The sequence below is a fragment of the Camponotus vicinus genome, unplaced genomic scaffold, assembly GCF_025532165.1.
Source record: "Camponotus vicinus isolate PSW18456_S1 unplaced genomic scaffold, iyCamVici1.0 SCAF_10, whole genome shotgun sequence".
Classification (NCBI taxonomy): domain Eukaryota; kingdom Metazoa; phylum Arthropoda; class Insecta; order Hymenoptera; family Formicidae; genus Camponotus; species Camponotus vicinus.
Window position 1 is genome coordinate 3,623,632 of NW_028141946.1, and position 16,625 is coordinate 3,640,256.

Sequence of the window (16,625 nt, forward strand, 5' to 3'; positions counted from 1 at the left end):
TAGATTCGATAATAATTGAAAGTTTTTTATTAAGTTTTCATTCTATATATTATCGTCGATATATTATCTTTTCTTGCGATTGTTTCTGCGAATATGACAATTGCCATGACTATTTGTACAATTCAATATAGTAATTACATAATATGACATAAGTTGCAAGAATTAGTCACATGATATTAAAATATAATGTATAAATAGCCATTAGTTTTTTCGCAATATTGGAAAGAGTGCTTTAAAGAGAGATAAATAGTGCGATATATTTTTTTTCGCGAAAAATATAGTACACTCTAATAAATGAAAATATATCGAGATGTTCAAGAGCGTAAAAACGTAAAGTACACCCCGTACGGAACCAATCGCGGGGTGCTGCAAGCTAGTTCTGCCCACCGGTCTAAATTATGGGGTCGCCGGCCAACTCGCGCCACGCATAAATGATTGCTCGTGTTATGTTAAACATCCAGGCATGGAGAGCTGCTCTGAGAGCTCACCCACGAGACACCCGATGGAAGTGGAAGAGAAGCGGTTGGATAAAAGAGGAAGAGGTGGAGGCAAAAGTTATTTATCTCGAGCAGTCGTATGAGCAAGGATTTTGAATAATTCTAAGCGGTGCAGGAGTTGAGGATGTTATCCCGTAGGGCACGTCAAGTCATCTATAAATACTTATTAAACTCTGCTAACATTTTTTGAAAATGCGCGCTCATAAAATTATACGATTCAACATTTAATAAAATTTCTTCTATAATAATTAAATTTAAGTATTTTATTTTATAAATATAAATTTTTGTTAATTATTTAATAATACGGCAGATATACATATATTAATTATTGTCGATTTTATTGTAATTTCTTGAAAATATTCGGGCAAGAATGTGACTAACAAAACGGAAAGAACAATCGGAAAAGAAATTTTTAAGTTTGCCAGACTAATCCACAGGGTGCTGAGAAGTCCGAGCTCCCGTAGACACACGAATGTTTTGAGAATCGAAAATATGAACAGCGATCGGCTCGAAGATCGGTCGGTCAGTGGCCAGCGGGGAAAAAGACATATTAGAAACATCATAATGCCAGAGCGTAGCTGTGTTCCAATTTATAACTGGATGATATCGCGATAAAGGCTCAGGTTCGAGGCATTGTGTTCAGTACGGATTCGTTCCTGATGTTGCAGCAGGCATCGACTGCCTGGGTGGGTCTTGGTTCTTTGGTGGGCCGGCACAGAATATCCTTTTGATATCCTGTTAACTAATGCCCGCTATTCATTACTGACGTACAGCTGGGAAGATCTATGTTTTTCGTCTAAATAATACTGTCCTTCCACTCTAAGAGATTCGCTATGGTTTTAATTATTATACAACGATGGTGCATACGATTTTTCTCATTAAGTATATGCTAATACTTTTTACGGACGAGGGAAAAAAATTGAGTCGTTGTTTCTTCAGGCATTTTGATGAAATTTTTAAGTAAAATTGTAAAAATTTCCAGATGTAAATCTTTCAAATAATATTCAAATAGTATTCAAATAATATATTTTTTATATAAAATAATATTTTTTAAACAGATTTTTTTTATCATTAAGACCTATTTTATTTCGTGTTTCGAAAAATGTTAAAAGTAAAAATATTCAATGATGTCGCCAATTTTTCATCCTTATCTTGATTCTCTGATATATTGACCAAATGCTCTTTTAAGACATTCACAGCCTCTTCATTCCGCGGCACGCGTTTATGGTTTCATTGTGTAACATATGTTCAGTTCGCGAGACTGTAGCCAGTATGTTTACGACTGGTGTCAGTCCGGTAGTGTCTCTATATTCGGTTTCGGTTCTCGACCGCAAAGCTGCTCAACATGTATCAGTGTCCACCGTGCGACGTGTGTGCAGACATCAGAGGAAGAGGACGTAGGTGAGGCTAGGTCCGGACAAGAGCGAGGTGCCTGCATTGTTGCAGATCCATTGTTAGGCCTGAGTCAGAAGAGAAGTAGGCCTGGCCACATTGGTACCGCCTACCAACAGACTGACCCCGACGTGGAAGAATCCGGCCAGCGACGAACCTCTTCGATGATCCTCTACCTCTTGCTAACTTTTCAAATAACGAAAACCAAATTATGCAGTCCTCGTGATATTCTCATGTTCTATAGCTTTCACATCGTTCGGTATCATAAAATAATAATTAACCGTCTTTCTTGTAAATAGAATAACTAAGTATCGTTTCTACCTGCGATACGCTTGATATGCGTCTCGTACGTCAGTATTTATTCGCAGAATGTCTTTCCGAGCATAAACGATCAAAGAGAATAATTCTGGAACGTGCATTAAAGACAGTACAGTCTTTCGCTTTTCGGATCTTTGTTACACACGTTGCGTGTCGCACATGCGAATGAAGCAAGTTCTCTAACGTGAGTCAGCCGTGACGATCGTGGCCTTCTTACCTTGACTTCATTCAACGATTTAAACTCCTCGTAATTTCGAAAAATCTATATAATCTCGCGATCGGAAATTTGACGATTATGAATAAAAATTGCATTGACGATTCTTTAATCTTCTTATTGCATCTTGATAACATATTTTCGCCAGAAACAATTGTTAATGACAATAAAATAAAAATCGTAGATACGATAGCATTCCTCTGTAATGCTTTTTCGCTAATCATGATAATATTCGCCTAATGTGATATTTATAAAACAAGAAATAACTAAGCATATGCAGATACATCTCTTCCATTGCGTTAAAACATATCGGCGAAAAGCAGGGAAATAGAAAAAACGAGGAATGCAGGATTAAATACGAACATCCATGACAAGAATGCATTTTGCGTTATAAAGTAAAGTGAAATAGTTAATAAGCCGGTGGCGGAACTAAACCTTAACATGCTTCGCCATCGCAAGAGGAGCAAAAATTAAGAAGATTAAAAGGTCGAAAAGCCGCTGAAAAAAGAGTATACCTAGCGGAGTCGGAGAAGCATTTGCGATTGTAATGTCCATTAAAATTGTAATCCCTGGACAGTGGCACGGTTCTCTTATATTTTACGCAAAAGTCGAAACATTCCGAGATTTGAAGAGCCAGGGCGGACGCTCCATAATTGTTCTAAATATTGAAATATTTCCTCTTTCGCCAAATTATGGATGCTATAACTCATACCGTCGTTTCCATATGTAAGATATAAGTATAATAATGTATGACGATACATTCTAAAAAATTAAATTATATTTTCTCAATTTTCCTCTGTATTAGTAATATATTTTTATCATTAAAATGCAATTGGAGTTAAAATATTCTCTTACATTCACTGATATCATATTATTTGAACTAAAATATACATATTACTTTTTTATTAAAATTTAATTGTAATATAAGAATAAAGAAATTCTATTTTATTTGTTTCATAAAATTATATGAAAATTTATTCTTTTAGCCTTTTATTTCGCGACATAGAGTCGATGATTTTTATCCAATGGCAGGCTTCATTTCCAAAAGAAGAGTTATATCACGGCGATTTAGAAGAAATAACCATAGAAACAGCGGCATTCGTATCGTTCGTTTTCCGAATCTCGTAGCGAACAATCTTGCGTAATTATACAAGACAGTGAGACATTTTCTCACGGGACGAGCCACAAAATGATGATCTCCACTAAATGAACCGCCGATGACGCTGACTGTCATGCGACGCACGCACGACCGACCTGGTTGAACCCGCTCGCTAACAAGCCCCATTGCCACTTTATTATCGCGGCCGGATCGCCCAGGAATAGCCACAAATCACGTGGAACTGGTTATCCGGTGCGTCATACGCGTTTCTACGTTCGTATATCTCCATGGCATTACCCTGATGTACTTAGACTGGTTCACTTACATGAAATACGATGTGAAGTGTTCACGTGACAAGCTTAAACAGCAGATAGATCTCTCTTCCCGAAATTTACCCACGAGCCGCGATTACTATTCACGGCCGCTTTGATTGCATAATTAGAGCGTGTCACCGAGAGACAGTTGTCGCTCCAGTTTAGAAAACGTTACGAAAATTTTGGAGCTGTTGTCTGAACTAATCGCGGAAAGTCTTGAGAAATTTTAGCATCCTATTACCTAACGAAATCCTAAATAACGAATTCGTGTTAATATATAAATGGATTTTAAATATTTATATATATAAATATAAAAATAGAGATATCATTTATCACAACAAAAATGAATTTTTATTATTTATACGTGTTACGTTAGAGTGTTAAAAATGCATTATCAAAAATTTCTATATTCTAAAAACCATAAAAAATACATATATAAATTACGATTTCAAAAGCATTAAATCACTAATGAATTATTCTACACAACATTTGTGTATCAGTCATCAAAGTCTATATACTTGGGCATATTTAAAAATTATTACCTACAGTCTCAATAATTATTTTGCGGATAAGGTGAAAAGTAAACTAAATTAAACTAAATTAATCAAAATAAAAAGTACTAGCGATGCTCTTCATAAGCTTAGATTTGACGTTTAAAGTCAGCTGTTCCTCGCAATCTCATTCGGGCATCGATTTTCCGATATATATGAGCTCATATTAACTCTCTCGGTCGATGGCTTTTAAAACGAGAGAATCAATGGCCACGGTCATTCCTAAATCATGCCTTATGACGGGAACAGATGTACGCTAGCCCGTCCCGTCGCGAATACTCCTCGCAATAAGGCGCTGTACAAGCCGCGGTGTATCTGGCTCGGCTGCTCCAGTAGCCTCCCTCATCCCCTCGTTCAGCTCCGTACCCGCTTCGAATCTGCGACAGCACCGACGTCGTATAGCACCGTGGCAGCTTTAGGCTCTTCTTAGCGCATCGCACCGATACGATGCTCGCATCGTTTGCGAGCAACCCCCGAGAGAAGAATACCTACTCGCGGCGCACATATGTACGTAAAGACGATGGTATATCTGTATCAATTGTATGCATATGCGGGGCCTTCCACCTTCGCCGACTCCTCTTCCGACTTTCCTCTTCGCTCTCCTCTCTCCCCCTTTTTATAGATACGACATACCTACGTATATTTGTCGCGCTTAACCATTATATGGTTTATCGTTATTGTTCGTCAACAACAGGGGCACCTAAGGTTCTGCTCGGAACACGACGAAGAATAGCGCAAGGGAAAAGAAAGACAGAGAGAGAGAGAGGCAAAGAAGGAAGAAAGAAAGATACGAGTAAAACTGACATACCTTACGCGATCTTCATTTGAATACGATTATGGATAACGCGATACGAGAACCGCGTCGCGGTATCAAATTTGATATTCAAATGGACAATCTGTCTATGGTTCAGACTCGATTTTTTTCAATCGAGATCGATCGAAGATCGAGATTAGAAATATTCGCGATTACAGGCAAGGGTTTCTTGCTATATAACATTAATTATCTCTCGTCTACCTTAAATATTCAAACACAAATTATATTCCTATTCGTCTTCGAGAAATACATCTCGTAAAAGTCACGCGAGAAGCGATTCAGCGCGAGCTATTACTTTTCGCATCTTTTACGAGTAACTTTCATCAACGAGATTTGTTTCCTCGCGGTAAACGATGATTCGCATGGTATTTCGTTGCAGTGTACATAAACGCAGTCGTATTAAACCGTTATGCGTCGCGGAAACTTTGTTTATTTAGTGGTTATTTATTTGACAGAAACATCGCGAAGACGTGGTGAATCTACACGCGTATCCTATATACGGAAACTTGCATTACAAACGCGGATACGTCGCAGCGTCGACTCGTGGAAGAAGTAAAGGACTAAATTTAGCATTGGCGAATATCCCGCCGTCGCAAACGGTCTCCCGAGTCGATCCGGGCAAACGCTAATGTTTTGAGCACGATCGTACGCTGAATGGCGAGCCCACATAATGCAATTATATGCGCTGTCTACCGTCTCGGCAAACTGCAAGACAAATTAGTACGAAATTTCATCAGAAGACAGGCTAACAGAGTATTAGAGTACAATGCGCGGTTTTACCGATCACGTCTCTTCAAGAGAAGTCAACAACACAACCTATTATTTACTAGCCGTACATTCAGAAAGAAACACTTGTAAATCAATTATCTTTCATATTGTGAAATCAAATTCTATTCTTCTTTCATGATTCTAATATTGTAGCGCCACGATATATTACAAGAAATGTAAAGCACTTTAAACAATTAATCTTACGATAACGTGTTTCCTTGAAAAATGCCAATTTTGTGATTCTCGAGATTAGAAACGGCATGAATATTTTAAAATATTTGCATACATACGGTGACTCGTTATTTTTGCCGAAAATTTTCTACAAATTTTTCATCAAAGAAGTATATATACTCGCGATATATCTGTCGACCCATAATCTGGCCGAAGATGAGATGCATTCCGCGCGCGAGCTGCATTTGGCAGCGAGATACGCGATCTGTGACATTTCTATACCAAATATATCGCACAAAGCGACGCCGCCTCGCACTGTCATATTAAATATTATTTATGTCCCCTCGCGCACAAAGAAAGAGAGAGAGAGGGAGAGAGACCGGTTGAATCTGAGTTCGTGCGTGTGTGCGTGCATAAAGAACGCACGTTCGAATCGCGTAACCGCGCGCCGTACAAAGCGACACGAGTACGGTCGCGGAGGTCTCGAATCGGAAAACAATATCGATCCATTGTTCCGACCGGCCAATAAATATCATAAATATCGGCCGGCTGAATTATCGGGCCGATCTTGCACGCTGCAACATCGTACGAGTCGATTCCGTAGTCGGATTAGGCTCTTTTCTGTACACTGACGCACTTGAGTATGTACAACTACGGTACGTGGAATAGGATTTGCACCTCGTTGGCCCTTTGTGCACATGAACAAAGAAGTGCATATTGCATATAATGCCGTAAGGGAAATTCCAGCAATAATTCTACAACCTGATAATATACTATTTTTTTCATGTTTATTAGAACTGCACAAGATATTAATTTTGAGTCTCGAAATTTGAGATAAGATCGAAACAAGATTTTTAATTAGTTGTCAAAACAATACCAAGATTAAGATTGTCCAGAAATTAAGATTATTGATCTTGTCAAGATTTTTTATTTTTAACATGAGTAAATATTTAAAATGTTATAATAGATAAGAAAAAAATCACTATATTATACGAATTTAAAGAATCTTATTTAATAAGTTTTTTCTATTAACGAAAACATTTTTCTATTAACGAATTTAGATTTTAATATACAATAAACAATATAAAATTGTATATAATTATTTAACTTTACGTACAGTACTTTATGTACGGTTCTGACATTCTGACATTATGCAATTACTGCCTTTTTATAAAGAAATACAATGAATACATATATATTGTATTTTGCAAAATAAACGAATGATGACAAATATGATAAATAGTAATAATTATATTATGTTAAATTAAAGATTATGTTAAATACTATTTTAAATAACTATTCAGTCTTAAATAATAATTATTAATAAAATTGAATAATAATTATTAATAAAATTGAAACAAGACGATACAAGAGGAAATTTTTGTTAGAAAAATCCATTCAAGACAAGATTGAAATTTTCGAAAATTTCCCATACTAATACAATACAATATTTTTACGAATATTATTTTATCTTAAGCAACTCTAACTCATATCTTATGCAACTCCAATTTTTATCCTATTTTTATTGAATTCACATAAAGACTATCTTTTGAACTCTTGTACTCTTAAAATTCTTAAAAAAAATTTAAAATAATTATATTATTTTTTTCTATAAATTATGTATTATATATCAAAGTTTCCTTCTTTCATGTCGCTGTTAATTGGATTGTTGTGTATTATTCAGCATAAATTTATAATAACAAAGACGTCGATCTCTCTTTATTGTACTCGTGTGTACGTATCCAATTTATTTGAAACTCAAGCAAGAGTTTCGGATTTAGACAGATACTGCCTTTGCACGATAAAAGAAACTTCCTCAACCGTGTATAAAAATGCGCGTATTGTGCACTGTCACAGAGAGGTAACATTATATCACATTTGTCGTCGTGTACCGAACTGAGACATGTATTTCTACTCACGTTTCAGCATCCCTTTGTACGTCCCCCCGTTATGGATCTGACATCACGACGAAACGATTGAATCTAGAAGAAAAATACAGCCATGTTACTTTTATTAGACTCGATGTTTTTCGTAAAAGCGCAAAAGCAAACAACCATATATAAACGCATATCGTTTACTGCAAATTGCAATTTATTATAGTTTTATATGTCAATCTATAAACAATAAATAAATGCTTTATAAATACGTTAAATATTTCAGATTGTTTAGCAATCGTGTGTTTAAAGCCGTTATATTCTGCTCCCGCAAATAATTCTGTTAAATTCTACAATAATACCGCATCTAGACATTTCTACAAAGCAGAAAAGCAATTTGCATAATCTTCAAATAAAATTCAGAATTTAAAGCGTTGCATCAAAGAGATGTTATGACACAGGCTCTGCCATCTCTTAGCGGTCGCTGGAAACTGCGTTCGTCTACCAGTGATCCTCAATTTAAGGATGCTGTACCTCTGAAGAGATCGCAGAATACGAATACAACATACGAATAGACGTGCGACACCCTTGGTTTTTTTTGTTAAATAAAGGTGACGATCGATCTTAGTCAACCCGACCTATTGCACATCGTAATTTTAAAAAATGTGAAATAATTTTTGAAATTTCGCAACAATGTGTACAAAGATAAAACTAGACACGATTGAGAACCAACATTAAAAAGAACGATTTTCGATGTAGCAAGGAAATCCCCGGGCGGCAATACGGTCGCAGTCTTTCCACCTTATCGATATTAGCATAGAAGAGCAGTTTGCAAAATCGTTACGCGTCGCGAAAGTGTACGTCTGGGCCTACTAAAGGCTACCTCGTCGAATAAAACGATCTTTAAATAACATATTACGCCGATACGTTCGCCGGACAAGCTCAACAGAGAAATAACTTTAATGATTTCAATCGAGCAGTCTGGATAATAATATATTGTCGTCGGTTAAGCTACAACGTTATATGAAATAATTGTTACGATGTGAGAATAATATCTAGCAATGAATTTATATATCTAATATTTTAAAATAATATTAAAAAACAACGCAGAGAAGAATGAGAGAATTTTAAACGATTAATCATAAATAATTGCAAGTAATCATGCATAGATACTGTTAATTATAATTATAAATCTCTTTCAGTTTATATTTTGTATTTGTTGATTAGCGGTTTTTATAAGATATATGAATAAATCTTGTGTACGCATGCATAGCCATTTCTAAAATAATATCCGTTAATCCTGTACTTTTTGCATACGTCATTAACACATCGAGATACAACAGATACCACGTTAAGCCGCAAAGGGTTAACACGGCGCGATTACGCGAAGAATGTCGCGCGATGCACGCACTTTGCGCGAATGCGTGAATTCAGACACGGTATAATCTCCCATCGAGTGGGCGAATACAGGCACTGTGGCGAAGGGGTGCTACAACACTCGGGCGATGGGTGGTAAGTGCGCGGAGGCGGGGGAGTAGAGTGAAAGAGGATTGCCGATCCATCCATGAGAGATGACGCCAGTCCCTGAATGCGGGATAAAACCTCGCTGATGCCCAGCAGAGCGATCCGCGGTATGGAAGCGAGGGGGTGGGAGCCGAGGGGAGAAAAAGGAAAAGAAAAAGAAAAATAATGCGGACAAGGAAGAGAGAGAAAGTAGCGGAAAAGAGAGGTCGGGAGAGGCAGAGAAAGAGGAAGAGAGAGGGAGAAATGCTACTGAATGCCGCGGAAAGTAAAACTCAAGGCAGCGAATCCGAAAGAACGTTGAAGACTCTCCTAAATCCATATAAATTGTCGTATTGTTGGAAGATCGTGTAGCATACCAATTCGAGATGACACAAGATATCTCAAAAAAAGAGCACCGTCGACAGTGCATGTAATTGCTGATTATTATATAGATTTCTAGTTAACTGTCAATCGCAAAGCTAAATATTGAATATGAATAAAAATATTCAGATTTGTAAAAAATAAAATTCTTGTTTCATTCAATATATAATACAATATTCTTCTAATTATATATAAGTAATAAAATAATTCGTATAAATGAGAGAGAGAGAAAGCGTCTCGTACATCCTTCTGTTTTCAATTTACATAAAATACACACAGTCTTGATTCATGATCATGATTGATATGCAGGATGACCGTAGGATCCCGATGCATCCACAAATTTTTGGAATCGGCATTGATACAATTCGTCACTCCGAGGGTGGATTAAGGGGATCGCCGTAAATAACGAAATGTCAGTCGATGTATTACCGGGAGGACTTCGGATCGCATTATTATTCCGCCCGCGTTTCCACGACGCGCGATTTGCTTCTGTACACGTGGCTTCGCGATGCGACTTCCGATCGAAAGACTCATCCGCGATCCACGCCAAACATTTCTCTCAAGGTAAGGTGCGAGAATGTTTTCGCACACGTTTCTAACCGGATGATATACGTTAAAGCGAATTCTGACTCGCAAAACAATCCAAGAAGATTATCAACGTGTATCATCCGCTGACGTCAGGATTTTTTCTTCGTTTCGTCTACCTCACCTATCGAAGAGCGATATGCTGTCAACTAGGTCTTTGAAGTCGACTGAAACACGATTCTTGCAAAGCAGTGGTGTCCAACCTGCGCGATATATGTATATATATAATTTGCAACAAGCTTTTTAATTATCTTGATATATCTAATAAATGTTAGATTAGAACGCAAATATTAATTAAATATTTATATTAGTGTTCCTTTCCATGTTTGTCACGGCATTAAAAATTTTAATTCTCATTTCAGCTGGATAAAATTAACTGTAACCATATAAACTTATACTCCATGCAATTAGTATGATAATAAGTATTACGAATAAACAAGTCTGTAGAAGAAACTTAACAAAGTTATTTAGAAAATAATCGACATATTCAATTTTTTTTCATACGAAAAAACTCCAGCTTGAGGCTCATTATACTTTCTACATTTCGAATGCTAAATTGAGAAGACGATTGGACGTCCAAAAAAATCATAGATCGGCATCACGCAAGATTAGAAGTGGACCGGCGCACATAGTCACCCGTATGATCGCCGTTGGAGCAGACGGCTAAGGGATTTCAGTCAAAATACAACTCCTTGGTGCCGTCGGTAGCCGATAAATTATTATCTCTCGAAGATTAGCCGTGATGTCGCGACCCTCATAAATATCAGTATATTTTTGCCCGGTAAGCCGATTTCCTTTCTGCCGATGGCTTCGAAACGTAGCGACTGCTGCCAAACCGCGCGAAATCCTTTCTTACCCCTCCCCCCCTGCCGGCTGCTTCGCGATCCTCGGCGATCGTCTCCCAGACTCTTTATAGACCGGGAGATTAAAGGTGTTTCTCGTATTCCTTTTTAATTTCGCGCTTCTCGGCACCGACGCGACCGGCATCGGTTATTTTCAGTGGTAAAGTCCGTGTCAGCGAACGCCGAATAAAAGATCGAGATAATCGCGCGCGAGAAGATTCGCCTTCTTTTGATGTCCGCGTATATAAGTATCGAGAAGCGCCAGTATAAGAGAGTAGGATGAGTCGTACGATGATAACACCTTTCCTCGTAGCTTCTCATCTACAGGGTGTTCATTTTCGTAACATTTAAATTTCTTATAAATATTCTTCGATTAAATTGTCAATCTCGAGGATTTATACTTCTTTTTTGTATAATTCTAAAGAATTAGAAATTTTCGAAATTAAAAAACGCGAGTTTGTATGTTCGTTGAGGTAATTTCTTTTTCTCAAGCAAGATGGATATTCGATTCTTCAAAATATAATACAGAATTCAACGAAAACTCGAATTCAGCTAGGAGACAGAGTAACATTCTTTTTGCGAGTCATCCCCTGACAAGCATTCGGAGCAACTTGGGGAATATCTTGGCAATATTCGAGGACACAAACGGTTCGCCATTTTCTTCCAGAACGCACGATATACGTTCTTCTAAAACCTCTTCCGCCATATATGAGCCGGGTCTTACTGCCACGATATATTTTGCAAATCTTTCGCTATTTATCACCAGCGGCATTCGCGAAACCCTTGTGCGCGTAATGCTTTCCCCTTCGTTCGTCAACCGTTTTCATATTTTCGTGCCGTGCTATTTTCTGAAAGCGACATTGCCAGAGATTTCCATAATTCTGAGAAACTGTCGTTCGCACTGTGCGATCGCGCAAAATCTAAAACGTCATTTTAATGTATCTTTTTCCATAATGCAGCGAATTTTTACAACTTGCAATTTGACCAAGGATCTAATGCATTTGCATTGCACATATTACAAGTCATAAATAATGAATACAAATAAAAGAAATGAATGTATAAAATTTTTCATCTCCTTAGATATATTGCATACTTAACATAGCTGTCACATAATTGATAGGTAATACGAATTTTGATAAATATATTCATCGATTGGTTAAAATATATATCATTTAATTAACTAAAATTATGTCTATTTGAACCTATATCAAGATTAATTACAAAAATACGCAATATTCAAGATTAATCTAAAAATTCAGCGGCATTTATATCAATGTGACAGCATCATTTTCTACTTTCAAATATCCTAAAGAGATCTCTCTCGCTCTCGGTTTCGAAGCCGCGTCGCTTTCCTTTCCATTTCACCCGAGTACAAACACCTACGCCGCGTCCCTTTATCACGAGCCTCGCTGTACCTCGAAGGATCGCGTGTCGTGGAAGATAGCGGGGCCGTTTGTAAAATGTAAAATTCGTAATACATCGCCGCAAAAGTGGAATAAGCCGAGACATACGGGGTGGTACCATCGGCGGCGCAGCACCGGCGGCAGCAACAGAAATAGTGGGGTGGACAGAGGATGGTGCGGCGGGGGTGGGTTGATGGTAGGACAGGAGGGGGTACGGAGACCCGGTTATGTGTCTCATTTATCAGCACAGATATTATTATGGCTCTACGCGGCCGGAGCTAGGAATTTTACATACGTACGGACATTTGTACCTTCGCGATATAATATAAGGACGTAATAATGCGCACGCATACGAACGAGCCGCCCCACACGAGCTGCCACCCTCATCGCGCGGACGTTCGCGCACGTAGCAAGGTTTCTTTTTATCCGCAACGACCTGCCAGTAATTTTTGCGTCGCATGGCGAAATCAAACGACGATTATGCAAGAACTGATTTCGCCTAGACTGGATTAATAAAATATAAAAACCGAGAATTCGATACAAAACATACATGTACAGGATGTCATATCCACTATTCATATAATCTACTTCTCTATAAAGAATTTTAGAATTCGATCAAGAACGAAAAGTTACCGATATACTAATAAAATTGCTTATTTCATTGCGAAAAAAATCATAAAAAGATCATTTACGAAAATGAGACAGAACTCTCTTCTCATTCACATGGCGTAAGACGAGCGTGCACATAGCACATAGCGTACAGGTAGGCAAGAGATCCGACTGCCACCCTCGGGTCCTCCACCTCACCTCGAACCGAAAGGGGGTCCCACCACGGTCGTCAAACCTTAATACATTTACAGCTCACGAGAGCTCTCGCTGGCTGCTCCTGTCGTGAGCGGCAGCGCCGGATATCTGCCAGTGGATCTCTCTATAGAGTGTATCACGTTTGCGCATGTGAATATCGCACGTATAAGTGGAAGAAAGATGGCCCGGGTCGTCCGTCCCCAGCGGCTAACCCCCTGATATATCGTTTACGTGTCTCGGCGTGCATACGTCGTTTGGGACACATGCCTCTTCCACCACGCTACCATCTTTTTTCCTCCTTTTACCTCTCGTCCTGATCGCCGTTTTTCTTCTTCTTACTGTCGCCTTCTCCCTCTCTTTCTTTCTCTTTCTCTTTTCGTCTCCTTCCTCCGTTTTTCTCGCCGCTACTAACCCACCGAACGTCTACCCTTCGCCTCCTCGAAGATTCCTCGCGAATCCTTACTTTACGAATTCAGAGGACGGCGGGACACGTTAGTTCGGGAATCGCGCTTGATGGCTGCTCATATCTCCGGCGCCTGACCTAGTTCCCGAATGGAAATTTTGACATGTCCGGCTGTCCGGAATTTTAGTCACTGTTGACAATCTATGCTATCTGCGATGCTCGAATTCAGCTGTGGAGAACTCTTGTCATTTCAATGAAAGATGTTTGAGATTCTACATAAATACAATGATGTGTGTCATTGTCGTAAAATTTATGAATCCCTCGTTGAAGAATAAATTTTTTACCCAGTCGTGGACAGCAAAAAGAAAAACTTCTAACGAAAAGATTAGAAATGTAATGTATAAATGTATTATGAGACGAGATAATATCAAGAGACGTTCTATACCATCTAAGCAGGTACCAATGTATCACTATTGAAGAATTATGCATGTATGATTTATGCATTATAGTACCATGTTTGTTTTTTGTTCAATATATTTTTTGAGCTTCTCTCACTATTCCCATTTCTCTTTGTCTTTCGGCTAAATATTTCCCTCTCGAATATTGTACCCTAACTTTATCAATTCATGGGGACGGTTAGTTCCTGAATGACACTTGACATCTTGCTCGGATCACTCTCTTGTCACACGACCTACTTCCAGAATGAAGGTTTCCATCTCTGAAATATCTGTCTATCTATCTATCTCTCTCTTATTGGTGTGCAATGTTATCTTTAAAATATATTTTAACTTTATGCAGAATCTATCAATTAAGCATACATGATATCTTTTTTTCCATATCTCGTAATGAATAATTTAAAAAATAATATTTCTCTCTCTCTCTCTATAAAAATATTATTAAATAAAATGTATAAAATTTACTAAATCTATATCGCGCATAAACTCAATTTATAATAAATTTATTGTGAAATTTGTACATAATTATTATTAATTTAACTAACTAATAATTAATCAATTACTTTTCCAGCAATAAAATGCAGCTTAATTATCTTCGCCAATTCACAGATATTAATCTATAATATCAATTTGATTGACTAGCAGTGCGAATGTGCGACGTTTGTCAGTGAGTCGAAAACTTGATGCTTGCAATGCACGCAATGTGACAGTCAATAGCTCATAATATCTGATTTATTAAACGATATTTTACGATGTCTCATCGTTTTTTCGCTCAATAACATCGCTAGTACGGAGGTCATTGGCGATTCCATCGACGAGTCTCTTAGAGTTACCTGCCTCTCTTACCTTTCTTATGCATGTGTCGCTCAACGCACACACACACGCACACGTAGGCGCAAACTCGCACACGCGGGACAAGGCGCGATATCAGACGCATTATCGCGTACGACATTACCCCGGCTTTGACTAATGTCTTCGAACGAATGCCTACGCTTCGCCGATTTATAATGCCGGTCAACGAGATGTGGACAAACATCGGGCACCAATATATTTCAGATTATGGCTAAGCCCCGCACGCGGAGTTTCTCCTCGCGCCATATCCCACCCGATGCACCGACCGGGAGCGGGATCTGGAACCAGACCAACATCAGAAGTGCATCTGCAGCCTCCCTCCTCCCACCCTCACGCCTTTCCCTCGCACCGAGATCCTTGATGATAATACCGATCGATGGTCCCGGCCACATGCACCGGGAATCCAGATATGTCTCCTCTCCTTCTTCGCCACCTTTCGACTCGTGTGATCGATTGTCGCTTTGGCGCACAAATCTTTCTGTGTTTATACATTTTTTAACTCCTCGCACAATCTGCTTGGCGATATATTCCATACAATTTAAAATTATGAGAATGTATATAAATAATTTATTTTAAGAGAATACTCAAGCTCGAAAATCGATACATAATTAAGATATATGTTCTATATAAATGTAATTCTGCAAAAAATATTAAAGTTTAATATGAAAATATTTTTAATACAGATTAACGAGATGATTAACAATATAATTTATATTATCTAATATAAAAATAATACGCAGAAAACAATGCAATAGCATCAATTAATTGTCGCGCACAAGCATTTATTTTTTAATCAAGAATGTCGAGGAAAGGTAGGCGGATAGATCACGACTAGCGTTGCTTATACATGTACTAATCTCTCCCCTTCTCTCTCTCTTTCTTTCTCTTCTCTCACCTTTCTGCGCAGTCCTCGCACTTTTCACGATGCAGTAATGCACTTATATAAATCAGGTTCAGCCACGGACCACCATAAAGCATTGCTATGTTTCGATGTCCGTAAAGCATTCCCGGGCGGGTTCGCGTTTGATTCACGCGTGCCCATGTGTGGGGCGGGCTTCTAAAGGTACCCTTGCGCCGAGATCCTTGCACAGGTCCTCGTGTACGTGCACGTATACCGTACCATCACCACGAGACCAGGCGTGAGAGAACTTGTCGCTGGCGATAATAGTTTATTTGTCGTCGGGCTCGGACCGGGGAAGGAGATATGTTCCGGTTTCTCGTCTCGTTCCACCCGTCGAGGATTGTTTATTATGCGAATTGAACGAGCCGCAGGCGATAAAGATCCCGTCTGTTCCTTCCCTCCTCCCCGGCGTTGCGTTCCATCCCTCTCGCGCCGCTCTTCGCAATTTCGCAAACGGCGCCGCGGACGCCGACGACGCTGGCTC

At 38.6% G+C, this 16,625-nt stretch overlaps 2 long non-coding RNA genes across 8 annotated transcripts in view; one reads left to right on the top strand and one right to left on the bottom strand.

The window, feature by feature from the left end:
• The window catches only part of LOC145960609 (uncharacterized), a 546,781-nt gene that overhangs the window by 505,324 nt on the left and 24,832 nt on the right, over window positions 1-16,625 (top strand). The window lies entirely within an intron of this gene.
• The window catches only part of LOC145960611 (uncharacterized), a 176,381-nt gene that overhangs the window by 47,766 nt on the left and 111,990 nt on the right, over window positions 1-16,625 (bottom strand). For 5 of the 7 annotated variants that reach the window (XR_014435425.1, XR_014435421.1, XR_014435420.1 and 2 more), the window contains one exon: window positions 8,058-8,120. The exons of 1 other annotated variant lie outside the window; for it this stretch is intronic. This is a non-coding gene — a long non-coding RNA (uncharacterized LOC145960611). Of the gene's footprint in view, window positions 1-1,973; window positions 2,076-8,057; window positions 8,121-16,625 lie in introns of those variants that run through there. One more of the 7 variants, XR_014435424.1, reaches the window with a different exon arrangement.